At 39.9% G+C, this 24,862-nt stretch overlaps 1 long non-coding RNA gene across 2 annotated transcripts in view; it reads right to left on the reverse strand.

Moving 5' to 3' along the window:
* Window positions 1-387: 387 nt before the first annotated feature.
* LOC143661738 (uncharacterized) overlaps window positions 388-24,862 on the reverse strand; it is a 45,409-nt gene continuing 20,934 nt past the window's right edge. The window contains exon 3 of one of the 2 annotated variants that reach the window (XR_013164790.1): window positions 388-475. This is a non-coding gene — a long non-coding RNA (uncharacterized LOC143661738). Of the gene's footprint in view, window positions 476-12,393; window positions 12,694-24,862 lie in introns of those variants that run through there. The other variant, XR_013164791.1, reaches the window with a different exon arrangement.

Below are 24,862 nucleotides of genomic sequence, written 5' to 3' on the forward strand. Positions count from 1 at the left end.
CTTGGCCTGTGGATACCTAGTTGCACCCCCAACTTCGCCATTTGTTGAAAATATTGTCATTCTTTAATTGAATTGTTTTTATACCTTTGAGACGATTTATTTTTGGTCTCTGTATTCTGTTCCATTGATATAACATCCATCTCTCCATCAATATCACCCAGCCTTGATCACTACAACTATTTAGATACTTAAAATCAAGTAGGCTCATTCCTCACACTTTATTTTCTCATTCCTCAGAATTATTTAGATATTCAAGTTCATTTGCCTTTCATATAAATTTTAGAATAATCTCCTCTGCATCTTCTCTATATCTATCATGCTGAGAATTGAATAAGAATTGCCAGAAATCTGTTTATCAATTTGGGAACAATTAATATCTTTACTTATTGAGTCATCCAATCCATGAACACAGAGTGCCTCTCCATTTATTTAGATCATCTGTGATTTCCTTTAATCAGTGTTTGTCATTTTCAGCCTACAAGACACACACATTTTGTTAGATGTACACCTGAGTATATCTCCTTCTATGTAAGTGATCATTAATCATATTGTATTTTTAATTTCAGTTTCCACGTGTCCATTTCTAGTCATTACCTAATAGTGCTGCCTAGAGCTTCCAGTACTATGTTGAATAGCAGTAGTAAAAGCAGCTACCCTTGTTTTCTTCCCACTCTCAGCAGGAAAGCATTCAACCTTTCATCATTAAGTGTGATGTATGCTGTATAATTGTTATAAATGTCACTTATCAAGATGAGTAAGTCTTTCTATTCCTATCTTGTTAGCAGTTTTTCTCTTACATATTACTGGATTTGTCAACGGCCTTTGAATTTTCTAAAATAATTGATATGATCATGTGATTTTCCTTCCGTTTATATATTGTTGAATTCTATTTGTTATTATTTTGCCACAGAATTCTGCAACTGGAGCCTCCTTTTTTTGTACAAACTGGGCATGTAGGTTTCTTTTGGAGAATGTTTCCAATTAGAAATTAAATCTCCTTAATTGGGCAATTCAGATGACCTTTTTCATATTGGGAAAGTTGTGGTCGTTTGTGATTTTGAGGAATTGATTATCTAAGTTGACAAATATATGTGTGTAGAGTTGTCTATTGTATTCCCTTCTTATCCTTTTGATGTCTGCATTTTCTGTGGTTGTTTCCCCTGTTTCATTCCTGGTGTTTGTCATTTATGTCTTCTCTCTTTATTTTTTGTCAGTCTTACTAAAGGTTTGTCAATTGTATTGATCTTTTTAAAGAACCAGCTTTGTTTAATTGATATTTTCTATTATTTTTGTTTTCGATTTCTACTTTTATCTTTATCATTTTTATAATTCTGCTTACTTTGGGCTTATTCTGCTCTTCTTCTTCTAGATTCTTGAGGTGAGAGCTTAGTCTATTGATTTGTTATTTTTCCAGTTTTCTAATGTAGTCTTCTTTCAATGCTATAAATTCCCTTCTCAACACTGCTTTAGTTATGTCCCACAAAATTTGAGTGTTGTGTTTTAATTTTCATTCAGTCCAATGTTTTTTGTTTGGTTTTTTTTTTTCACTTTTCTTGAGACTTTCTTGCAGTCAGAGGAGAATCTGCATGATTTAAATTCTTTAAATTTTTAAGTATTGTTTTATTGCTAAGAATATGGTATATATTGTGTATGTTCTGTGTGCATTTGAAAAGAATGTGTATTCTGCTTCTGTTGTGTGGAGTGTTCTTTAAATGTCAGTTAGGTTCTGTTGGTTGATGGTGTTGAGGTTTTCTACGTCCTTACTGATTTTGTATCTAAAGGTACTATGAATTATTGAGAGCAGATGTGGAAGCCCCCAACTCTAATGATTTCTACCAGTTTTTGCTTAATATATTTTGTAGCTCTGTTTTTTGATGCATATACATTTAATATTGCTATATCTTCCTGGTGGATTTTTCTTTAATGATTATATAACATCCCTCTCTCTTCTTGGTATATTTCTTTGCTCCTGCCTACCTTTGATTCAAGTTTACATGGCATATCTTTTTCCATCCTTTCAAAGCAACCTCCATATATCATTACATTTGATGTGAGTTTCTTATAAGCAGTGTGTAGTTGGCATGTTTTAGTCATCATGTCAACAGCTTTATCTTTTTGCATTTAGATCATATAAATTTAATGTATTTATTGATATATTAAAGCTAAGTCTGACATTTGATGGTCCGTTTTCTGTTTGTTCTCTCTGACTTTGTTTCTGCTTCTTGTGAATTCTGACCTTTTTTTAGAATTTAATTGTGATTTAACTACAGTTTTTTAGTATATCCCTTTGTATATATTTTTAGTAGTTATTTTAGGTATTACCACATATATATAATATAATTTAAATATGCATACATAATTTACACATATATATAAATTAAATATATGTATAAAAATTTTATAGATATGCATAATTTAACAAAGTCTAATAGTGTCAACATTTTACCCATTCAAGTTTGCAAATTTTATTTCCCTTTACTCTCCCCATTTAAAAGATAATTGTAACTTCCGGAGAAGATGGCGGCTTAGTAAGACGCGTGGATCTTAGTTTCTCCTCCATGACAGCTACTAGGGGAGTAGAAACGATACAGAACAGCTCCCAAAGCCACGACAAAGATAAAAAAGACAGCGTACCCCATCCTGGAACGGCTGGCTGCCTGAGAGAACCCGCTCTGGTGAGATTGCCGAGGGGCGCGGGCTTCACTGGGCGGGGCGACAAGCGGCCGGAGTCACTCCCTTCCCCCTTCCCAGGCCGGCTGGGAGAATTGGAGAGGCGGTTCCCTCAAACCGCGGCGGCTGGCGCCCACACCACACGTGGCCCCCCGGAAAACTGAGAGAATTGGATTGGAAATCCCCAGGCGGCAGAGAACGGTGACGGGGGGGTGCCCTTCCAAACCCGTGACTCCCCGGGAACGTGGACACTCCCGGGCGGGCCGCTGCGGCTGGCACCCTCCCGCTACCGGGCCGACTAGGAAATTCAGACGGGCGCTTTCCCGGGCTGCGGCGGCCAGCGACCCTCCCCGCGTTCGGAACCCGGGCCGGCTGGCACTCTTCCAAGCCGCTTCGGCTAGCGAACCTCCCAGATGGCGAGAGTTTTCCAAAGTTAAAGGACCCACAGCACCTTTTACTGGTGGGACCTGCAGACAAACGTGTGCCACGAGCGCCACCTACTGGGCAGGATAAGAAAAACAGAACCCAGAGATTTCACAGAAAAATCTTACAACCTTGTTGGGTCCGACACCCAGGGAAATCTGACTAAATGCCCAGACGCCAGCGGCAGAAGATAACTGTCCACGCTCAGAAGATTGAGAATATGGCCCAGTCAAAGGAACAAACCAATAGTTCAAATGAGATACGAGAGCTGAGACAACTAATGCTGAATATACGAACAGAAATGGAAAACCTCTTCAAAAATGAAATCGATAAATTGAGGGAGGACATGAAGAGGACATGGGCTGAACATAAAGAAGAAATAGAAAAACTGAAAAAACAAATCGCAGAACTTATGGAAGTGAAGGATAAAGTAGCAAACATAGAAAAAATAATGGATAGCTACAATGATAGATTTAAAGAGATAGAAGATAGAATTAGTGATTTGGAGGATGGAACATCTGAATTCCAAAAAGAAACAGAAACTATCGGGAAAAGAATGGAAAAATTTGAACAGGGTATCAGGGAACTCAAGGGCAATATGAAATGCACAAATATACGTGTTGTGGGTGTCCCAGAAGGAGAAGAGAAGGGAAAAGGAGGAGAAAAACTAATGGAAGAAATTATCACTGAAAATTTCCCAACTCTTATGAAAGACCTAAAATTACAGATCCAAGAAGTGCAGCGCACCCCAAAGAGATTAGACCCAAATAGGCGTTCTCCAAGACACTTACTAGTTAGAATGTCAGAGGTCAAAGAGAAAGAGAGGATCTTGAAAGCAGCAAGAGAAAAACAATCCATCACATACAAGGGAAACCCAATAAGACTATGTGTAGATTTCTCAGCAGAAACCATGGAAGGTAGAAGGCAGTGGGATGATATATTTAAATTACTAAAAGAGAAAAACTGCCAACCAAGACTTCTATATCTAGCAAAATTATCCTTCAAAAATGAGGGAGAAATTAAAACATTCTCAGACAAAAAGTCACTGAGAGAATTTGTGACCAAGAGACCAGCTCTGCAAGAAATACTAAAGGGAGCACTAGAGTCAGATACAAAAAGACAGAAGAGAGAGGTATGGAGAAGAGTGTAGAAAGAAGGAAAATCAGATATGATATATATAATACAAAAGGCAAAATGTTAGAGGAAAATATTATCCAAACAGTAATAACACTAAATGTCAATGAACTGAATTCCCCAATCAAAAGACATAGATTGGCAAAATGGATTAAAAAACAGGATCCTTCTATATGCGTCTACAGGAAACACATCTTAGACCCAAAGATAAACATAGGTTGAAAGTGAAAGGTTGGGAAAAGATATTTCATGCAAATAACAACCAGAAAAGAGCAGGAGTGGCTACACTAATATCCAACAAATTAGACTTCAAATGTAAAGCAGTTAAAAGAGACAAAGAAGGACACTATATACTAATAAAAGGAACAATTAAACAAGAAGACATAACAATCATAAATATTTACGCACCGAACCAGAATGCCCCAAAATACATGAGGAATACACTGCAAACACTGAAAAGGGAAATAGACTCATATACCATAACAGTTGGAGACTTCAATTCACCACTCTCATCAATGGACAGAACATCTAGACAGAGGATCAATAAAGAAATAGAGAATCTGAATATTACTATAAATGAGCTAGACTTAACAGACATTTATAGGACATTACATCCCACAACAGCAGGATACACCTTTTTCTCAAGTGCTCATGGATCATTCTCAAAGATAGACCATATGCTGAGTCACAAAGCAAGTCTTAACAAATTTTAAAAGATTGAAATCATACACAACACTTTCTCGGATCATAAAGGAATGAAGTTGGAAATCAATAAGAGGCGGAGTGCCAGAAAATTCACAAATACGTGGAGGCTCAACAACACACTCCTAAACAACGACTGGGTCAAAGAAGAAATTGCTAGAGAAATTAGCAAATACCTCAAGGCGAATGAAAATGAAAACACAACATACCAAAACTTATGGGACACAGCAAAGGCAGTACTAAGAGGGAAATTTATTGCCCTAAATGCCTATATCAGAAAAGAAGAAAAGGCAAAAATTCAGGAATTAACTATCCATTTGGAAGAACTGGAGAAAGAAGAGCAAACTAATCCCAAAGCAAGCAAAAGGAAAGAAATAACAAAGATTAGAGCAGAAATAAATGAAATTGAAAACATGAAAACAATAGAGAAAATCAATAAGGCCAGAAGTTGTTTCTATGACAAAATCAATAAGATTGATGGGCCCTTAGCAAGATTGACAAAAAGAAGAAGAGAGAGGATGCAAATAAATAAGATCAGAAATGGAAGAGGAGACATAACTACTGACCTCACAGAAATAAAGGAGGTAATAACAGGATACTATGAACAACTTTACGCTAATAAATACAACAATTTAGAGGAAATGGACGGGTTCCTGGAAAGACATGAACAACCAACTTTGACTCAAGAAGACATAGATGACCACAACAAACCAATCACAAGTAAAGAAATTGAATTAGTCATTCAAAAGCTTCCTAAAAAGAAAAGTCCAGGACCAGACGGCTTCACATCTGAATTCTATCAAACATTCCAGAAAGAATTAGTACCTACTCTCCTCAAACTCTTCATAAAAATCGAAGCGGAGGGAAAACTACCTAATTCATTCTACGAAGCCAACATCACCCTCATACCAAAACCAGGCAAAGATATTACCAAAAAAGAAAACTACAGGCCAATCTCTCTAATGAATATAGATGCAAAAATCCTCAATAAAATTCTAGCAAATCGTATCCAACAACACATTAAAAGAATTATACATCATGACCAAGTAGGATTCATCCCAGGTATGCAAGGATGGTTCAACATAAGAAAATCAATTAATGTAATACACCATATCAACAAATCAAATCAGAAAAATCACATGATCATCTCAATTGATGCAGAGAAGGCATTTGACAAGATTCAACATCCTTTCCTGTTGAAAACACTTCAAAGGATAGGAATACAAGGGAACTTCCTTAAAATGATAGAGGGAATATACGAAAAACCCACAGCTAATATCATCCTCAATGGGGAAAAATTGAAAACTTTCTTCCTAAGATCAAGAACAAGACAAGGATGTCCACTGTCACCACTATTATTCAACATTGTGTTGGAGGTTCTAGCCAGAGCAATTAGACAAGAAAAAGAAATACAAGGCATCAAAATAGGAAAGGAAGAAGTAAAACTATCACTGTTTGCAGATGATATGATACTATACGTCGAAAACCTGGAAAAATCCACAACAAAACTACTAGAGCTAATAAATGAGTACAGCAAAGTAGCAGGTTACAAGATCAACATTCAAAAATCTGTAGCATTTCTATACACAAGCAATGAACAAGCGGAGGGGGAAATCAAGAAACGAATCCCATTTACAATTGCAACTAAAAGAATAAAATACCTAGGAATAAATTTAACTAAAGAGACAAAAAACCTATATAAAGAAAACTACAAAAAACTGCTAAAAGAAATCACAGAAGACCTAAATAGATGGAAGGGCATACCGTGTTCATGGACTGGAAGACTAAATATAGTTAAGATGTCAATCCTACCTAAATTGATTTACAGATTCAATGCAATACCAATCAAAATCCCAACAACTTATTTTTCAGAAATAGAAAAACCAATAAGCAAATTTATCTGGAAGGGCAGGGTGCCCCGAATTGCTAAAAACATCTTGAGGAAAAAAAACGAAGCTGGAGGTCTTGCACTGCCTGACTTTAAGGCATATTATGAAGCCACAGTGGTCAAAACAGCATGGTATTGGCATAAAGATAGATATATCGACCAATGGAATCGAATAGAGTGCTCAGATATAGACCCTCTCATCTATGGACATTTGATCTTTGATAAGGCAGTCAAGCCAACTTACCTGGGACAGAACAGTCTCTTCAATAAATGGTGCCTAGAGAACTGGATATCCATATGCAAAAGAATGAAAGAAGACCCATATCTCACACCCTACACAAAAGTTAACTCAAAATGGATCAAAGATCTAAACATTAGGTCTAAGACCATAAAACAGTTAGAGGAAAATGTAGGGAGATATCTTATGAATCTTACAATTGGAGGCAGTTTTATGGACCTTAAACCTAAAGCAAGAGCACTGAAGAAGGAAATAAATAAATGGGAACTCCTCAAAATTAAACACTTTTGTGCATCAAAGAACTTCATCAAGAAAGTAGAAAGACAGCCTACACAATGGGAATCAATATTTGGAAACGACATATCAGATAAAGGTCTAGTATCCAGAATTTATAATGAGATTGTTCAACTCAACAACAAAAAGACAGCCAACCCAATTACAAAATGGGAAAAAGACTTGAATAGACACCTCTCAGAGGAGGAAATACAAATGGCCAAAAGGCACATGAAGAGATGCTCAATGTCCCTGGCCATTAGAGAAATGCAAATCAAAACCACAATGAGATATCATCTCACACCCACCAGAATGGCCATTATCAACAAAACAGAAAATGACAAGTGCTGGAGAGGATGCGGTGAAAGAGGCACACTTATCTACTGTTGGTGGGAATGTCAAATGGTGCAACCACTGTGGAAGGCAGTTTGGTGGTTCCTCAAAAAGCTGAATATAGAATTGCCATACGACCCAGCAATACCATTGCTGGGAATCTACTCAAAGGAATTAAGGGCAAAAACTCAAACGGACATTTGCACACCAATGTTTATAGCAGCATTATTTACAATTGCAAAGAGATGGAAACAGCCAAAATGTCCATCCACAGACGAGTGGCTAAACAAATTGTGGTATATACATACGATGGAATATTATGCAGCTTTAAGACAGGATAAAATTATGAAGCATGTAATAACATAGATGGACCTAGAGAACATTATGCTGAGTGAGTCTAGCCAAAAACTAAAAGACAAATACTGTATGGTCCCAATGATGTGAATCAACACTCGAGAATAAACTTGGAATATGTCATTGGTAACAGAGTTCAGCAGGAGTTAGAAACAGGGTAAGATGATGGGTAATTGGAGCTGATGGGATACAGACTGTGCAATAGGACTAGATACAAAAACTCAAAAATGGTCAGCACAATAATACCTAATTGTAAAGTAATCATGTTAAAACACTGAATGAAGCTGCATCCGAGCTATAGGTTTTTGTTTTGTTTTGTTTTGTTTTGTTTTGTTTTGTTCTTACTATTATTACTTTTTTTCTCTATATTAACATTCTATATCTTTTTCTGTTGTGTTGCTAGTTCTTCTAAACCGATGCAAATGTACTAAGAAACGATGATCATGCATCTATGTGATGATGTTAAGAATTACTGATTGCATATGTAGAATGGTATGATTTCTAAAAAAAAAAAAAAATGGACAGCACAATACTACCTAATTGTAATGTAATTATGTTAAAACACTGAATGAAGCTGCATCTGAGCTATAGTTTTTTTTTCTTATATATTTTTGTATTTTTTATTTTTATTTTATTTTTTCTCTATATTATCATTTTATTTCTTTTTCTGTTGTCTTGCTATTTCTTTTTCTAAATCGATGCATATGTACTAAGAAATGATGATCATACATCTATGTGATGATATTAAGAATTACTGATTGCATATGTAGAATGGAATGATTTCTAAATGTTGTGTTAGTTAATTTTTTTTAATTAATAATAAAAAAAGAGTTAAACAGAAAAAAAGGAATAAATAAATAAACAGTAGGGTCAGGAAACACGGAGCAGGAAGCAGTTTCCTCTCTCCATCCTGCCTTGGTCAAAAAAAAAAAAAAAAGATAATTGTATTAAGATGATTATATATAATAAATTATAATATTTTACATTATATATCATGTCATATTATATCATAACATATAAATTTCCGCTAAGAATTAACTTAAATTTTCCTTCACCTATCAAACATAATTGAGAAAACTTACAAGAAGAAGGACTTTTGTATTTGCCCATACTTCTGCTCTTTCCACATCTTTTCTTCCTTCTTGATGTTCCCCGATTCCTTCTCTCATCATTTTCTGATCTTCCTTTACGTATTCAATTACAATTCTCTTAGTTTTCCTTCATCCGTGAATGTCCTGAAGATATAGAATTCTGGGCTGATTATTCTCTCCTTTCAGCACTTGAAAAACAGCATGCCACTTCTTCTGGCCTCCATGGTTTCTGATGAGAAAGCCACATAGTTTAGAATTTCTGTTCTCTAAAGACAACACATCATCTATCTCTGGCTGCTTTTAAGATACTCTCTTTGATTTTAGTTTGCAGAAGTTTGGTTGTGATGGATTTCTTTGGGTTTATCCAGTTCGAGTTTCACACCACTTCTTGAATCTAAAGATTCATGTTCTTTTAATATCAAATTTGAGATATTTTCAACCAGTATTTCCTTGAACACTTTTTTAACATGGGCAGGCACCGGGAATCAAACCCAGATCCTCTGGCATGGCAGGCAAGCATTCTTGCCTGCTGAGCCACCGTGGCCTGCCCACCTTGAACACTTTTAGTCCATTATCTTTCTCTTCTTCTTCTGGGACTTGGCTGAAATGTGTGTTAGATCTTTCAGTAGAGTCCCACACATTCCTGAGTCTCATTTTGCAGATTCATTTTGCAATCTGTTTTCCCTCTGTTTTTCAACTTGGGTATATCTTTTGTTCTTTTTTCAGGATTACTGAGTCTTTCCTCTGTCCTCTTCATCTGCTGTTGAGTTCATCCATTGAGTTTCTATTTGTTATTATATATTTCAGTTTTAAAATGCCCTTTATTTCTTTATGTTTTCCATACATTTGCAGAGACTTTCTATTTTTCATTTGTTTCAAGCATGTTCGTACTTATTCATTGAAGCATTTTATGATGACTACTTTAAAACCCTTGTCAGTTTCTTCTAGTATCTATGTCATTTGTGTATTTGTGAATGTTGACTTTCTTTTCTTTTTCAGTCTGTGATCTTTTAGGTCTGGTTCTTGTTACAATGAATGATCTTAAATTGAAAACTGGGAATTTTGTATACTATAAAAATCTTCATCTTATTTAAAATTTGCATGTATCAGGGCTCCTCTGACACTGCCCTAGGGGATGAAGTGGGAGAGTGATCTCTTCACTGATTCCCCACTCTGCCTCCATTAGCACTGGAGGGGGAAGGACTCCCTTTTACTGTTGGTATGGGTGGGAATTGAGACTCCCCATTTGGCCCTGTTGATGACATCCAGGATGGGCAGGACAGGAGTGTCTCATTGCTACCTCTCACATGTCCTCCCCTGCCCTGCAAGTTGGGGGAGCTGGGGGAGAGGTGTTGGTCTCGTTACCACTGAGCAGTGGTGATATCCTGACTTTTCAGTAAGTCTCCTCGGGCAGCACTCCAGGGAGACAGGGAAGGGGAGTGCTCCTACTGCCATGTGGGGTATAAGCTGAAGGGTTCCCAAATGGGACGAAGGTGCCCTTGTTCCACTTGGCCTTGTCTGAGGCCACCCCGAGTGGTGAGGGGTGGAGCATCTCGTTGCAGCCTCGCAGGGGTGGAAGTCTGCATTCTCACTTGGCCTCTGCTGCCGGGACGGGGGTCCGGCCACCTTTGATTCGGTGGTGTTTATCTAGAGCAGAATACCTATTATCTAAAAGTTGTCTGTTTAGCAAAGAAGAACTGGTCCTTCTGCTGTTATTGGGGTTGGTATTTGGTCTGTACCCATTAGAGTTTCCAGACTGCAGGTTTCTCCAGCATCCAGTCTGGGATGATGAGGCCAAAAGAAAACCCAGGGGAATCACCGATACGTTGTCCTCAATTCCTGACGTCTCTAGCCCATCTGCTTCTCCACTTTGCAGAGTGCTGTGACATTTGGGCTTCACATGTAATGCCTAGGGTTTTTAGTTGCTCTTACCAGAAGGAGTAGGAAAAAGTAGGCCTATTCCATCCTCCTGAAAGTGGAAGCTTTTTAAATGCCTTTTAAAATTATTATTTAATAGAAACATGCATTTTTTTCTATGACAGTTCTAAGGCTGAATTTATTAATGGACAAATGAGTTATTTTTCAGGTATTGAACTTTACCACATAAGTAGCATTTGTGTTCATTAAAATTTGAAAGCAAATATAAACACCAAATAGTTCTGATGATAACTGCCTCATTTTAATATTTATGTGGAAGCTGCTACATCATAAATATTGAGTTATGTTATTATTGCTGTCTATCCTGGCATTTAATAAATGTAGAACTTGGCAAATATTACTACATCTATTCTTTATTTCTCTTTGAACTTAGGAATAAAAAATGTATTTCCTCATTAAAGTTTGAAAAATGTCTATTTTCTGAGTAGAAATTTTACAGATCCTATTTAACTCTCTCTCTCTACCACTACCAAAATATTCTCTCAAACTTGCGCTATATTCATCTTTTCACATGCCTTATAACTATGAAAAAAGCAATGAAATAAGGACTTGTTTCACACCTGCTCGTGGTTTTCTTTTTGATTATATGGAAAAGAGTAGCTAAAAGGAAAGGTTAGGGGGGAAATAAGGGTAAATCTGGGCAAAAGGGTTGATAAATGGTAAAAGAAGAAAAAGTAGGAGCCAAAAATAAAAATAAAAAGAGTGGAGAGAGAAGAGATCATCAAAAGTTTCCTGGAGGATTCAATTTAGTACTATGGCTGTGAGGCCATATTAGAACATCCCTTGATGTTGAGATCTAAAATTGCATGTATTAAGAATCCTCCAAATCTAAAGTTTCAAATGATGAATTCTTTCCTGCTAATAAAACTAGGTTAAACCCGGAGCACAGTTTGACTCAGTTTAGATGATCATCATAATATATTTGCAAATCCAAGATCTTAAATGCTCACAATTCTAACCCTCTCAAGTGCAGAGGGATCATGTCTCTCTTTGGACACTTGGCACATTCTCTGGTGCATGTCAAGCCATAAGTACATGCTGAAAGAACAAAATCTTCAGGAGGAACTCTATCCTTAATGACATCTTGGGATGAGCATTTTCTGAAAGGCTTAATCTTTTTGAGCTTTAGGGAGACAATACACACCTACGTAGGCATGTACACACATATGTGGAAAATATTATTGACCACGTATATATTCAAATGTAGTTTTTCTAACCAAGAATACTATGTCAATTGCTGATTGAATCAGGAGTAATATTTCAAACCTTCTTCACGTAAGTAGGTCAGAGCTTGGCAGTGGTAATTTCTGAGAAGTGGAGGGATAGTAAAACATTTCAAACACCACAACTGTTTAATAGAGGCCACCTGGAATACAATCTTGAGGAGAATTCAAGGCAAGAACCAAGAAAAGAGTATCAGGGGAAGGACAAGGGAAACCATGGGATGCTGTAACAGGGCGTAAATCTGAAGTCTTTGGAATAAGGAGAGCTGTGACTTGCAGAGCATGCTATCAGGCACAGCAGGCAGATTGTGAAGGCAGCAGAATGTGGTTGAAAAGTAGGGCTCTGAAGACTTAAATCTGGACTCTGCCATTAGCTGATTGTGTGGCTTTGGGCAATACCTAACCTCCTCGTGCTTCAGTCTCCTCCTGCATAAAGGAAAATGACGTCAATGAGAGCAGCTACCATTGTTGTGAGGATAAGATGATTTCACTTTATAAAACTCTGGGGCGGGCCACGGTGACTCAGTGGATAGAGTTCTCGCCTGGCATGCCAGAGACCCAGGTTCGATTCCCAGCGTCTGCCCATGAAAAACAAAACAAAACAACAAAACTCTGGAATATAAATCTTACATAAATAAATAATGATCAATAATTTGAGTCATTCCCTAAAATATTCATCATGTAGAAAATACTACTACTCCAGAAAGGAGAGAGAACAGTGAACAAAGCAGCGTGGCATAGCTTGCTCCCCCAGGACACGTGCCTCACCAAACCACACGCCACTACCATTCTCAAGAGCATCTGCTTATAAAGGGGCAAACCAAAAGAAGTTGGGGGATCAGACTATCAAGGACCACGTATGGCAGGCTGCTGAGTCTCTGGCAGTCTACAGATGGGTTCTGCCAGTGGGAGAAGAGGGATGCCCTGTACATCCCCATTCAGTGTTCCAGGGGAGCTTGTGAGGAGCACAGGACTAACTATACAGCACAAACTCCCCTCTGCCCTGATTCTTCTGGGCTCCCCTATATCAGGACTACCTGTCATCCCTGCAACTGTGAGGTAGAGGATGGTGAGGCCTCATCACCTCCCTGTGTTGAGAGCTATAGACAGTTTTCGGCTTTTGTTCCTTCCAGTGTTAAACACCAAAACTAACATCATAAATGCAAAAAAAAAAAACCTCATTAGACAGAGCATGGTGCCAACAAGTCCAAGACTGAGTCTTTGGTTCACAAATGTTTATAGAGACCCAGGCCCTGGGTCCTCCACTCTATATTCAGAATAAGTTTCCTCCTGGGGAGAGGGGATGTACAGATGATATCATAAAAAAGCATTAAAACTCCCCTCCACTCTCTCATGAGACCCTGCTGAAACTCTGTTTTTTGTCCTAAACCCTTATAGGCTGCCCCTTGTACTTCCCTCTCTTTTTGCAAAACACTGACTTCCATTTTCTGGATGGCCACCACTGGAGAAGATCTCCTGTTCGAAAGTCCCAATAAGAGCCATACCTAACTCTCTGGATAGCATATTGTTTGGTCTCAGGGCTGCGCCGACCTGAGTTCTTTAAGAGCTGAGTTGGAACAAGTGTTATGCTCACTTTACACGTAAGAAAATAAGAGACTAGGATAATGTCAAGTTTCAAAGAATGATGAACTTGCACACAACATTCAATGGCCCTTTTTCAGCCTTTTCGAAGTTGAGGCAGTGGTGGAAAGTGTGTTCAACTAGAATTGGGAGCCCCAGGTTCCAGGCAGCTCAGTGGGAGATGAATTGGGTGATTCTGCGCAAGACACAGACGCTCTCAGACCCTTAGTTCCTTGACCTATAAGTGGATAGGTTGGATTGCCAGGTGGTAGACAGCCTGCGGACCCTCCTCCGGGTGCTCAGCCACCATTACGTCTTAAATGAAATCTGACTGCTAAGGGAAGGATCTGCAATATTCAGTAAAGCACCCTCACCACTCGGACCACCACAACCTATCATCTCATCCCCTACCCCTTCCCACTTGGGTCACCTGCCCAGCCTCTGAAGACATATGAGTTTGCTACTTCTGCATGGGCTGAATTCCTCCAAATTTCACATTTCATCAGACTCACCCCAAATGGCATACTTTTTTCAAGCTTTGTATGAAGAATTCATTTGCAGTTTTCAGATCTTGAAATACTCACTTTATTCTGAATGGAGCACCTGAAATAATTTAATGTCCAGAGTCTTTTCAAACACTTAGCTCTCTGAGCTCATTCATCAAATGCTCAGCTCTTTTTAAGATCCATGTAAATTGTCCCAAGTCTTCTAACAGACATCAAGAAACTGGGTTAGATAAAAGTAGGCTTAAAAGGAGTGTGGACATTTGACCTTGAGTTATGAAACTGGCCCAAAACCACACACCCTCAGGTGTCAAGTACACTGCTGAGTTCTCTGTGGGTATGGGGGAAATGTTTTGGGGATGGTCATACTGTTGTGTTCAGTCAGATGAATTGGGTCTGTAGCATTCATAAATGAACCTAAAGAGTGTCCCCGTGTAGGTATTCTAGAAATCTCTTTGCAAGGTGACTATGTAAACGGGCAGAAATGGAGTCAGCTCTCAGATCACACTTCCCATTTCCTTTCCCCTTTCTCCTCCGTCCCTTCAATAAATGAGACAAACTTTGTTCACTGGGCAGAGAAAGTGTTCAGCCGGAGTCGAGCACCACGTCTGAAGGATATCATGTTCCTAGACCATCATCTCAGCGCCAGGCTCTCAGGCTCACTGAGCTCTCTCCCGGGAGTGGGCTGCACTCGAGGCGGAAGGTATGGCTGCAGGAAGCGGTCCGGTCGTCCCGTCTCGCCCCTGGCACCCGCCTGCCACATCTGGAATGCTCTCAGCGGGGTGGCACTCCATGTTTGTGTTTTGACTAGTTCTTGATGTGGTGTTCTATGTGCAGGAGATGCAGATGAGGGCACTTAGCACTTCAAAGTCCTCAAGGCCTTTTTCTTAAACTTGGGGCTCTAAGAGAAATGGTGGGAGAAAAATAAACAACCAGGGCCAGGCACGGGGAGGCTTGGCTGGAGCCCTGGGCATCCTAGAGGAGAAGGCAGCCGGCGAGCACGCCCGAGCAAGGGGCTAGTGCTGGACTGGGGCCAGGCATATCAGCTGTCGCCCTAAGAAAGGAAGTGTTTGAGAAGAAGAGAAAAGAGGTGATGGTGAGGGCGGCACTAAGGGGAAGAGGGGACCCGGGTCGAGGGGCCGAGGTGGTCTCGTCTCGTCCTTGGTGTTGGCGAGGTTCTTGAGCTCTGAACTACCGCGTGCCTCCTGCGCTCCATCTTTCACTCTGTTCCTCAGACAGCATCCCCTTTCTGCGTTTAGCTTTGTCCTTCAAAGGCAGGCACACAGCAGGCGCGCTCTGTGATCTACCTCTCGGGTAGCTTGATCCCCTTAAAGAGAAGGTAGCACGGTGACCTGATTTCAGGGGATAGGTGGCCTTTGAGAAAGAAAATATTTAAACAATAACCATGCTGGATTTGTGCTGCCAGTTAAAAGGCAAGGAGTCTTTTCAAAAAAACTCTTTGTAAAGAAACCCTTCGTATACATGGACCGAACTGTACAACACCAAATATATGTATCAAAACAAAAGAAAGCATAAAAATTCAAATATCTCCAGTGTCAGAGAGCTGTAGGTTTGGCCATCCAGAGAATTGACCAAGTTGCTTAATTTTTAATCTGAACATTTGATATCACGAATAAAAAGCATAAAGCAAACTATAGGAAATTCATATATTTGATTGCACAGTTCATTTTTCCCATTGATTTTTTTATATATACAAACTTAGGCAAAGAAAGGATATATTATTGTAGACGTTCTGGAAAATTTTGGTTATTTTTGTCTTCAGGAAAACAAAGCTCTAGGGAAATTTTCAATTTTTTTTTTTTTACTCAGGAAGATGTATATTAAGTTTCTATCTGAAAGTTAAAAGATCGGTCTGGAATACAAAAGATACATTACTTGTGTTCAAAAAAAAAATTCCAACCATAATAAAAATAATGAACAGGACAACTGATACTACCCTTTAACAAGCTTTAAGAACATCGTGGAGGATACTAGCAGTAAAAATTACCTATTTAACTTTCCAAAATATATATTAAAAGTAAGAAATCATTATCATTATCAAGTAATATTTTGTTTAATTCCCATGTTACCTTTTTCCTTAATAGTTAACTTACGTGTTAAACAAATGTATTATTGGCATTAAAAAAGACTTCAAAAGATTTCGATTATAACAAACACTAAATCCTACCTAAGACTTAGCAATGAAATATATGGGGGCATTTGTTAATGACAAGAATGTCATTCTTAACTGAATTTCCAGGATTCTGCTATCACAGTGTCACCGTCAAACTTTTAAGAAACTCATTCCATGCATTCAAATTTCTGCACTAAAGGGGAAAATTACTTAAAGGTACAGATCCAATTAAATGGAAGGAAAAGTGAAGTTTGGATGATCCATTATATTGCTGATCAAATTTTCCACCCAAAAAACCCACCTGTTTTAAAAATTTAACAAGTATGTAGACATTGAAAAATCACCCTGTCCTATTCCTCATATCCGGAGTTATAATTTTACATACTCCTTCCATATGGTGGGAGCCATAAGTTTTCTTCTCTCATTTTGCCCAATTTGTTTTACCATAAGAGAATGCCCATTTGCTTTACACAGAACAACCCATGGTAAGCAATTCATTGTAACCACAGACTTTTCTTTTATTAAGAAGCATTTTCCTGCCTACTCCCCACAACTAGACCTGCCCGTCAGCAATCCTTAAGGAAGAGAGAACCTAAGTGGATGGAGGTAGGGAGAGAAGAAATGGCAAACCCCAATACCGTGTGCCAGTCGCTATGCACCTGCTAATGAGGCTGACATGTTTGGACGAAGCAACCCAATTTGCATTTGTCACCAGAGTGAGACATTAGCAGTGTGAATATTGAGAGGGACAGATGTGCCCAGCAGGGCTGCCGTCTCAGACAGCCTGCTGCGCCACCAGCACCACAGCGGCTGCCAGCCCAAGGGACGCCACCTTCCTCCAAGCCCCACTGCTACCGACAGACACAGCCACAGAGCAGAGAGACATATGTCCTTCCACAAGACCCTCGGATCCTGGCTCATAGACGAGGACAAATTGGCTGCTGCTCCAGTGTATGTTGAATTCGCAATCCTTAAGGACTGTATGCTATCTTTTAAGTTCGATGCCCACTCATCTTTTCTAATTCCAAACCTCCCCCCTACCCCGGCCTTCCAGGGTGCTGCAGAGATGCAAAGATTTTGCCACACTTAACTCTTTTCTGAGTTGGTGTGTGCTGCTGCATCAGTGCCACCCAATTCTCATCTTCCTTCTCTTCCAAATCTCTGGGGGAAAAAAAGTAGCAACCTTATTGAGTACTAAAGCAGTTAAGGCTATTCCCTGATAGATGGAAATCACTTTGGTATTGTATCTTATTTTTTTTTTCCCACAGGTTTATTTTCATTTTAAGATGAGAATTTTACAGTAGCCTAAATTGGAATTCCTAACCTGCAGCATTTTTTATGCAACCTCATGTTTTAGCACAGGGCTCAGTAAACACTTTCCGTAAAGGGCCAAGCAGGCGTTGTTAGGCTTTGTGACTTTGCACCCCGCCACACAGGTCTCCAGGGCCCATGCAGATATGGCCACAGACAACACAAATAAAACTTTATCTACAAAAGCAACTGTGGGAGTGGTTCAACGGCGGCGGCTCAGTGGCAGAATCCTTGCCTGCCATGCCAGAGACCTGGGTTCATTTCTCAGAGCCTGCCCACATCAAAAAAAAAAATGAAAATTTAAATAAAATAAAATTTAAATTAAAAAAGGAAAAAAGCAAGTGTGGGCCGGATTTCTTCCCACAGACAGTGGTTGCTGATCCCAGGCTTAAGCCAGGCTCACCCGGAGACCAAATGCACTGTGTTCAGAATTTAGTCCTGCTTTGGAGACACAGCTGATGCACACCATAGTGTAGGAAGGAAGCGGCATGGAAACCAGAGACCCCGGGTCTGACCTCGCCTCCTTTCGCTCACAGCTTTACAAAGTCACTCGCCTTCTCTAAATGTACAATATGAGGACATGGCCTTCTCTCAGCTACTGGCTTGCTGTCAGGATTAAATGAGTTGACGTTTGCAAAGCTTGCTGCAGTGTAGCCATCAGTAAACACTCAGCAAATGTAAATTCCTCCAAATGATCTGCAGGATTTTTCAGTCTTCGTGCACCCTAAAACTTTCCATTCTCCACACCCTCCTGGTTCTTTACCTCCCACTCCATTCCAGTCGCTTCCTTTCTTCTTCTCTAGACAGCTCCAGGAGGGCTCTCAGAACCTTGGCTTCAGCTCTTCTCTCTCTCCTTGGTTGCTGGCAGTGACTCACTACCCCACTTTCAACCACTATTTCTGAACTGAAAATTCCCAAATGGCTTCTCTCTTGGCTCAAACCATTTTCAGAAAGCTGCCCCCATGGTCTACCTACTGCTGGGCAGCCCCATCGGAATATCCCCCAATAACTGGTCAACTTTACAGGTTCATGGCCCAGTTGATTATCCAGAACCCTGCTTCTTCATGTTTAATTTCTGTTATTAGCATCCCATCCCACCAAGGGCACGAGCGGCCGTATTTGCTATCTCCCGACACCCAAACCGTTGCCAAACTTGCAGATTCATCCTAAGAACCTTGTCCTAGGTTCACCTCGGACACCTCCTCATTATCACCTTAGCCTGGCATTCAAGGCCCTTCTCGTGAGACTTCAACCCACCCTTCCAGCTTTTTGTCCTGTTCCTCCTGCTGAAACCTATTCTCCTGCCAAAGAAGGCTGAATTTCATTCGAAAATACGTGCTCTGCTTCCTGGATCCTCCACAGCCTGTGCCCACCCCCCACCCCCATGCTATTCCCTCTACCTGGAATGCCAGTCCCAGGCGCATCTTTAAAAATCCCCAAAGATCATTCAGACTTTACCATCTTGCCAGATTCTTTCTGCAGTGATATAGCCCTCCTCTAAGTCCTGCTCCTTATGTATGCATCACTACTTGGGCACTTACCAAATCCTGTCTTTTGATTCCGTAATTTTTTTTTCCTTTTCACGCATGTGACTAGCTCCTTGGAGGCAAGGACTTAGCTCATTCATAACTGTGTCCCTGAATCTCCTGGAAGGTGCCTTGCAAACAGCAGAGCATGGAATGAGATGTGCTTTCTCAGTGGCTGTGGGTTCCCTGGACCCAGGGTTAATAGGGACGACATACTGAAGGAAACTTCTCGAGAAGAGAGGGCAGCTATGCCAGCAGTGGCACACCTGGGATCAAATCCCAGCTCTGTCATGTAAAGCTGGCAAATCCCTGGCAAGTTCATTTTCCCCTCTGCACCTTTCCTAGCTCCCCTATAAAATAGGGCAACAGGAGCATCTACTCTCAGCCCAAAGGCTGTACTTAAGGCCTGTCTCCCAGCACCCAGTTGTTCTCTGCCCCACTCACGCTTTCCACCACTGCTGGGCTTGTGACCCTCAAGAACTAGAAAGAAGAGGCAATCACGCACGAATGTTGATAAGCTTTGGATTCCCAGACCAGACTATACTGCCATGACATGTGTTTACTCCAGAGGGACAGATCAAGCCCGGAGCTGGATCTCCCTGACCCTCAAAAAAGGATTTAAAGGATTTTATTCCATTCTCTGAACAAGGTTTTGTAGAAACTACAGGTTCAGATTCCTGCCACTAAGGGACACAGAAGAGTGGAAACCACGAAAGGCCAAGTGCTCCCAAAGCAGCCAGACCCCTCTGATCTCTAGGCAACCGGAGGTCCTGGTACGTGCTGCCTCTAGAAGCCCCTGGCAGCTGCCTCGCGGGGACAGTGAGGACCATGCCACGGATGTGACTGGCCAGGCATAGAGCCTGGCACAGAGGAGCACAGTGCCCGGGGCACTGGTATGTCATCACATTCAAGAACCGGTCAGAAAATCCCAGAACTCAGCACTGTGGGTTTGACTCACATTCCCAGCAAAACGAGTGGGGAAAATGTCTGCCTTGAATCCCAGTCTTAGGACTGGTAGCCCCAGTTGGAAACCATCAGGGAAAAGAACTGTGTCCAAAGAAATCGGAAAGAAAGCTTTGTTCTATGTAGCTTTTCGCTAGGTGAAAATATTTGATGAACAAAAATAATTAGTTGTCTCCGGAGGAATTTCCTCAAGCGAGCAGAGCGGTGCTCTCGGACTGCAGTCCTGAGACGTGCCCTGGGCCACTGGACACATTACTTGCTTTGCTTAACCTCTTTACTGTGTAAGAAGAGTTGAAATTTGCCTTGTAAAAATTGAAAGGGAGGCAGAGAGGAGGAACCTGGGAGGTCGAAGTGAGCCCTCTGACATTATTTCTTCCACTGGAACACACTTTGCCTACAAATCTGGAAGGTTACAAATGAAAGAGCCACATTTTCAGAAGCAGAAAAAAATTTATTTGAGGGAATTAAATTTAAAAAAAGGAGATAATCAGGCTCCATCAAGTCATCTCTATGCAGCTAAAAGCTAGTTAACTCAAACAAGTGCTATTTTTTTGGTGACTGGTAAGCAATCATAAGGCAAGAAATTAAGCATTCACTGACCACCAATTCTGGCTGGAAACTATTTAGAATATGGATGAAATTAAACCCTTGTCCAAAAAGAAAAATTGATCTAATCAGAGAACCAGGACTACACAACAGATAAAGAGCAAAGCATAAATAAACCCCCTCCAAATACTCAGCAAATATCAGGAGGTGAATTAAATTTTTGAGTTTCTATGTAGGGAAGTCCCTGAAGATTTAAAAGGAGAGAGTGGAGAGATATTAGCCACCCGGGAGGGCGGAGGTGTGGACGTGACGTTTCTGGAGAGCTCTTCCAGCTTGATGGGTGGAGGGCTCGGGAGGCTGGGAGGGTCCCTGACAGCTGGACTCTGCTTAACTCCAATGTGTTAAAATTTAGCTTTAGTAAAATGAAAAACTAGTAAATGTTCATGCTCAACAGTGAGATTTTCATATTAAAAATCTGATACATAGAATACATAGAATTTAAAATCCGTTGAGTGCATTTAAAATGTGATCCAATTTACAAAAATTTGAGAACATATCCTTTAGGTAATGCCCTCTATTGGTGAGTATAAGTTACAGATACTAGTTCTGCTATTTTTAACAAAGATGTAAAAACCTACATAGGGCAAATAATTTTCCCTCTTGTGCTGTCTTGTTGTGTTTGTATTACGTGAAAGGACAACTGAATAAACTGGGCTTTCTTAAGCATAAATGCAAATGTTGGAGATTCTCACTTAACCGTATATTCATTTGTCATTGCTATTCTGCATAGCAATGACAAATGAGGGAAAAGAAAGCAGTGAAAGAAATCAATGTCTACTTCTTGCTGTAATTTCTTTCAGAGTAACTGGGGAAAGAAGCTGATGGTTTGCGTGGTCTTCCTTCTAACTCCTTTCTTTTCTTCCAAAACATCCAATGAAAAACTCTAAGCTAAAAATAATTGTAGATTGCTCACAAAAAAGGGATCATTCCTTTCCATTGGCTTCAGACGACAACCTGCCCAAGCTCCCGACAGCTCCCTGGAGAATAATTCAAGCAGGGGTGGCTGCCCGAGACATGCCTATGATTTTGTCCAAATAGAAATGGTGAGGTGCGTGATCATTTAACAACCTCCATTCCTGCAAGAATCCCATGTTTTCACCTCCAGATCACAGTCTTTGTTTGTCAACACCATTTCATGACTTAAAAAGATTAACTCGATAATGGTTCCATCACCTCTGTTTGTCTGCCTCCAATAGGCAAACTGCATATTCCAGGCTTTTTATCATATTCCAAAAAATTCTAGTTGGAATTAAGCAAAACTCATCTTTACTGAATGCATGTGGATCCCCAATGAAATGAGTACTTAGTCTCACAGTGGAAGTTTTCAGAAGGCCAAGAATTTTGCAAAATAATAATTCACGGGGTTTTTTTGTGCCAACACTGACCATTAAACCTGAAAAAAAGGAAATCTGGCTAGTTTGGAAGCTTGATCAAATATTGCTTGGAGATGTATAGTCTCTCCACGTGAGAATTTGAGTACGAACTGCGAAGGAGGTTAGGGACAAAGGTTCTAGGTAGGGAGCTAGACCCTAAGAGGTTGAATTCCAGGCATCCACGTTATCGGCATGCTCTCCATTCAGGGTCCAGTGCTGCAAATACAACCCCTATCTGATATTACCAGGCAGTGTGTGTGTGTGTGTGTGTGTGTGTGTGTGTGTGTGTATGATCTGTGTGTATTTACATATGTAAATTCACCTATTATTTTAGTGTTTTCCACTTAAGATTATATGACGTGTTTTAGCAACCTTGACTCCTTTTGGGAAGTGAGAAGCTGTGGCTCCAGCTGAGTCACACATAGCAGTGCCAGTAAAACAGAAGCACTGGCCCAGGGGCAGCCTCCTGCAAAAACGCCTGAGGGATGGAAGGTGGCATTTATTTTATTTGGCATATGCATTAGTACTCACAAGTAAACTTAAATGCTTTATTTGAAGATGTCAATTGATTTGGGGGCAATTTTCTCTTTGGCAATTGCTGGCTTATAGGTGAGTCACTGAAAGTCAGTGCTCTGAGAGGAAAACACCGCTGGCCTGAGATGCACATATGTTAAGGATGAAAAATGAATTCTGCCCCTTTCCGATGTTATCTAACATTCATACAGCGTTGGTCTCAAACCTGAATACCACCCTTTGGGTTTCAATTCCATAGTTTCTTGCTAAATTTTCTAATTTCCAGAGTGGGATGCATGTTAAACAGGATTCATCAGTGACGCTTTGTTGCGTTAAATATAAATGGGTTGGGAGCTCAGGGTTACATCGCTCTATAAATCACTACACATGGTAAAAAATAAATAAATAAAAATAATTTAAAAAAAGAAGAATGTTTTAAAAGTTTATGAGCAAAGCAGCTGGAAAAATAATGGAAGACATTTAATATTTACCTTTTCTCCTCATTAGCAGTGAGTTTTTAGGATTCAATAATGATTAAAGCGTATCTTTTTGCCAACTGAAAACAGTGACTTTATGAAAAGACATATTCAAAAATGTACATAAGATATTTCCACGGCATTTTGAAATACTCTTTAATTTTGGGTTTGTATTTGTTTAGAAAGCAAACAAAGCCCCAGTATCATTTCCACATTGAATGTATGAAAGTAACCTCTTGCACAGTATTGATTACATTTTGATCCTTGGCAGGTTTAGTGATTTTTCATAAACCAAGGAAGCAAAGATTTGGGCATACTAGTCCCCTCATTAAAACTGGGTTAGAATAGGGTGACACACATCATCAAAACACATTTTCAGTTAAGAGTCCACGTAGACCGTGGAGTGAAGCCAAGTCTTTCCTTTCCTGCATCAGAGTAAGCACATCGAGCAGAAGGAAATCTGGGAATGTGGAAAACCTAAGCCTTTTCACGGCCTATTTTTGTTCTTTCTTACTTTGTTTTGTTTTTAATTTCATGTAAAGACAACTGCTTCAAAAGGTGAGGCACAACACCAAAAACAGATCTGATGTTCTCACCTGGATTCCGTGCATACAGATGGGTACCTAAACCCCTGTTTTCAAGCACAAAAGGGCAATTTCAAAATATGCCTCCATGAGTCTATTTACAGACGCTAACTTGCCCACCCTGTTTTGCCTAAGCATTTTGTCCTCTCTGAGCTTACAGAGTAACGGACCTTGACTCTCAATCTCGATTTCCAACCCTCCGAAAATGCCCAGCAGTGAGTGTTTCTGGCACTTTTCTCTTGCCTGTTTTCTCTGGCAGATCAAGACTGTTAGCTGGTAAGTTTGAAAAATGGCATCTTCTGGCCCAACAGGAAACTGAGGCAGGGGTAGCTATCACACAATGCTAGCTCTCATAGATGCCTGGAAATTTGTTTGGACCAGCTTAATTGGACATGCTTCAGGAAATAGTTCTTTCATCATCAACTGGCAGACATGTTACCACAGCTGAAACTATGCCAGTGAACAGGCCTGGGAACTAACTGAGTCATCTAAGGTCAAGCTGAATTTGAACTGCTTTATGTGACAGGCCTTCAATTTGCATAGTGTTCTCGTCCTGTATTGGTGTTTAGTTAGATGGATGCAAAATGTTGTAACCCAGCACCATATATTTTTAAAACCTATTTCAAGACTAGTTTAGCTGAATTTTTACTCCAAATTCCATGCTTTTTCTTCTTAAATTAGCAGAATAACTCTTCTTCAGGTCTGGTGTCTATTCACAGATAGCATATCTAACTGGTCACTAAAGCATGATTCTTTACTATTACATTATCAATCAGTCTCAAGACTAAACTTGCATATTACCCAACTTTGGACTCTGACTCCGTGCCCCAGATCTTTTAATTAAATTAAACTATATTTAATTTTATAATTGCATATACAATATTAAATACTCTAGTGCAGGAGTCCCTTCCTCATGTAAAATAATTTTAAATAATGTACCTCTATCATTTCATCTAAGAGCCTTTTATATATTAAATAATTCAGTACAGTATCATTGTTAGAAGATGCCAACTGAAAAAGCAGAT

The sequence above is a fragment of the Tamandua tetradactyla genome, chromosome 17, assembly GCF_023851605.1.
Source record: "Tamandua tetradactyla isolate mTamTet1 chromosome 17, mTamTet1.pri, whole genome shotgun sequence".
Classification (NCBI taxonomy): Eukaryota; Metazoa; Chordata; class Mammalia; order Pilosa; family Myrmecophagidae; genus Tamandua; species Tamandua tetradactyla.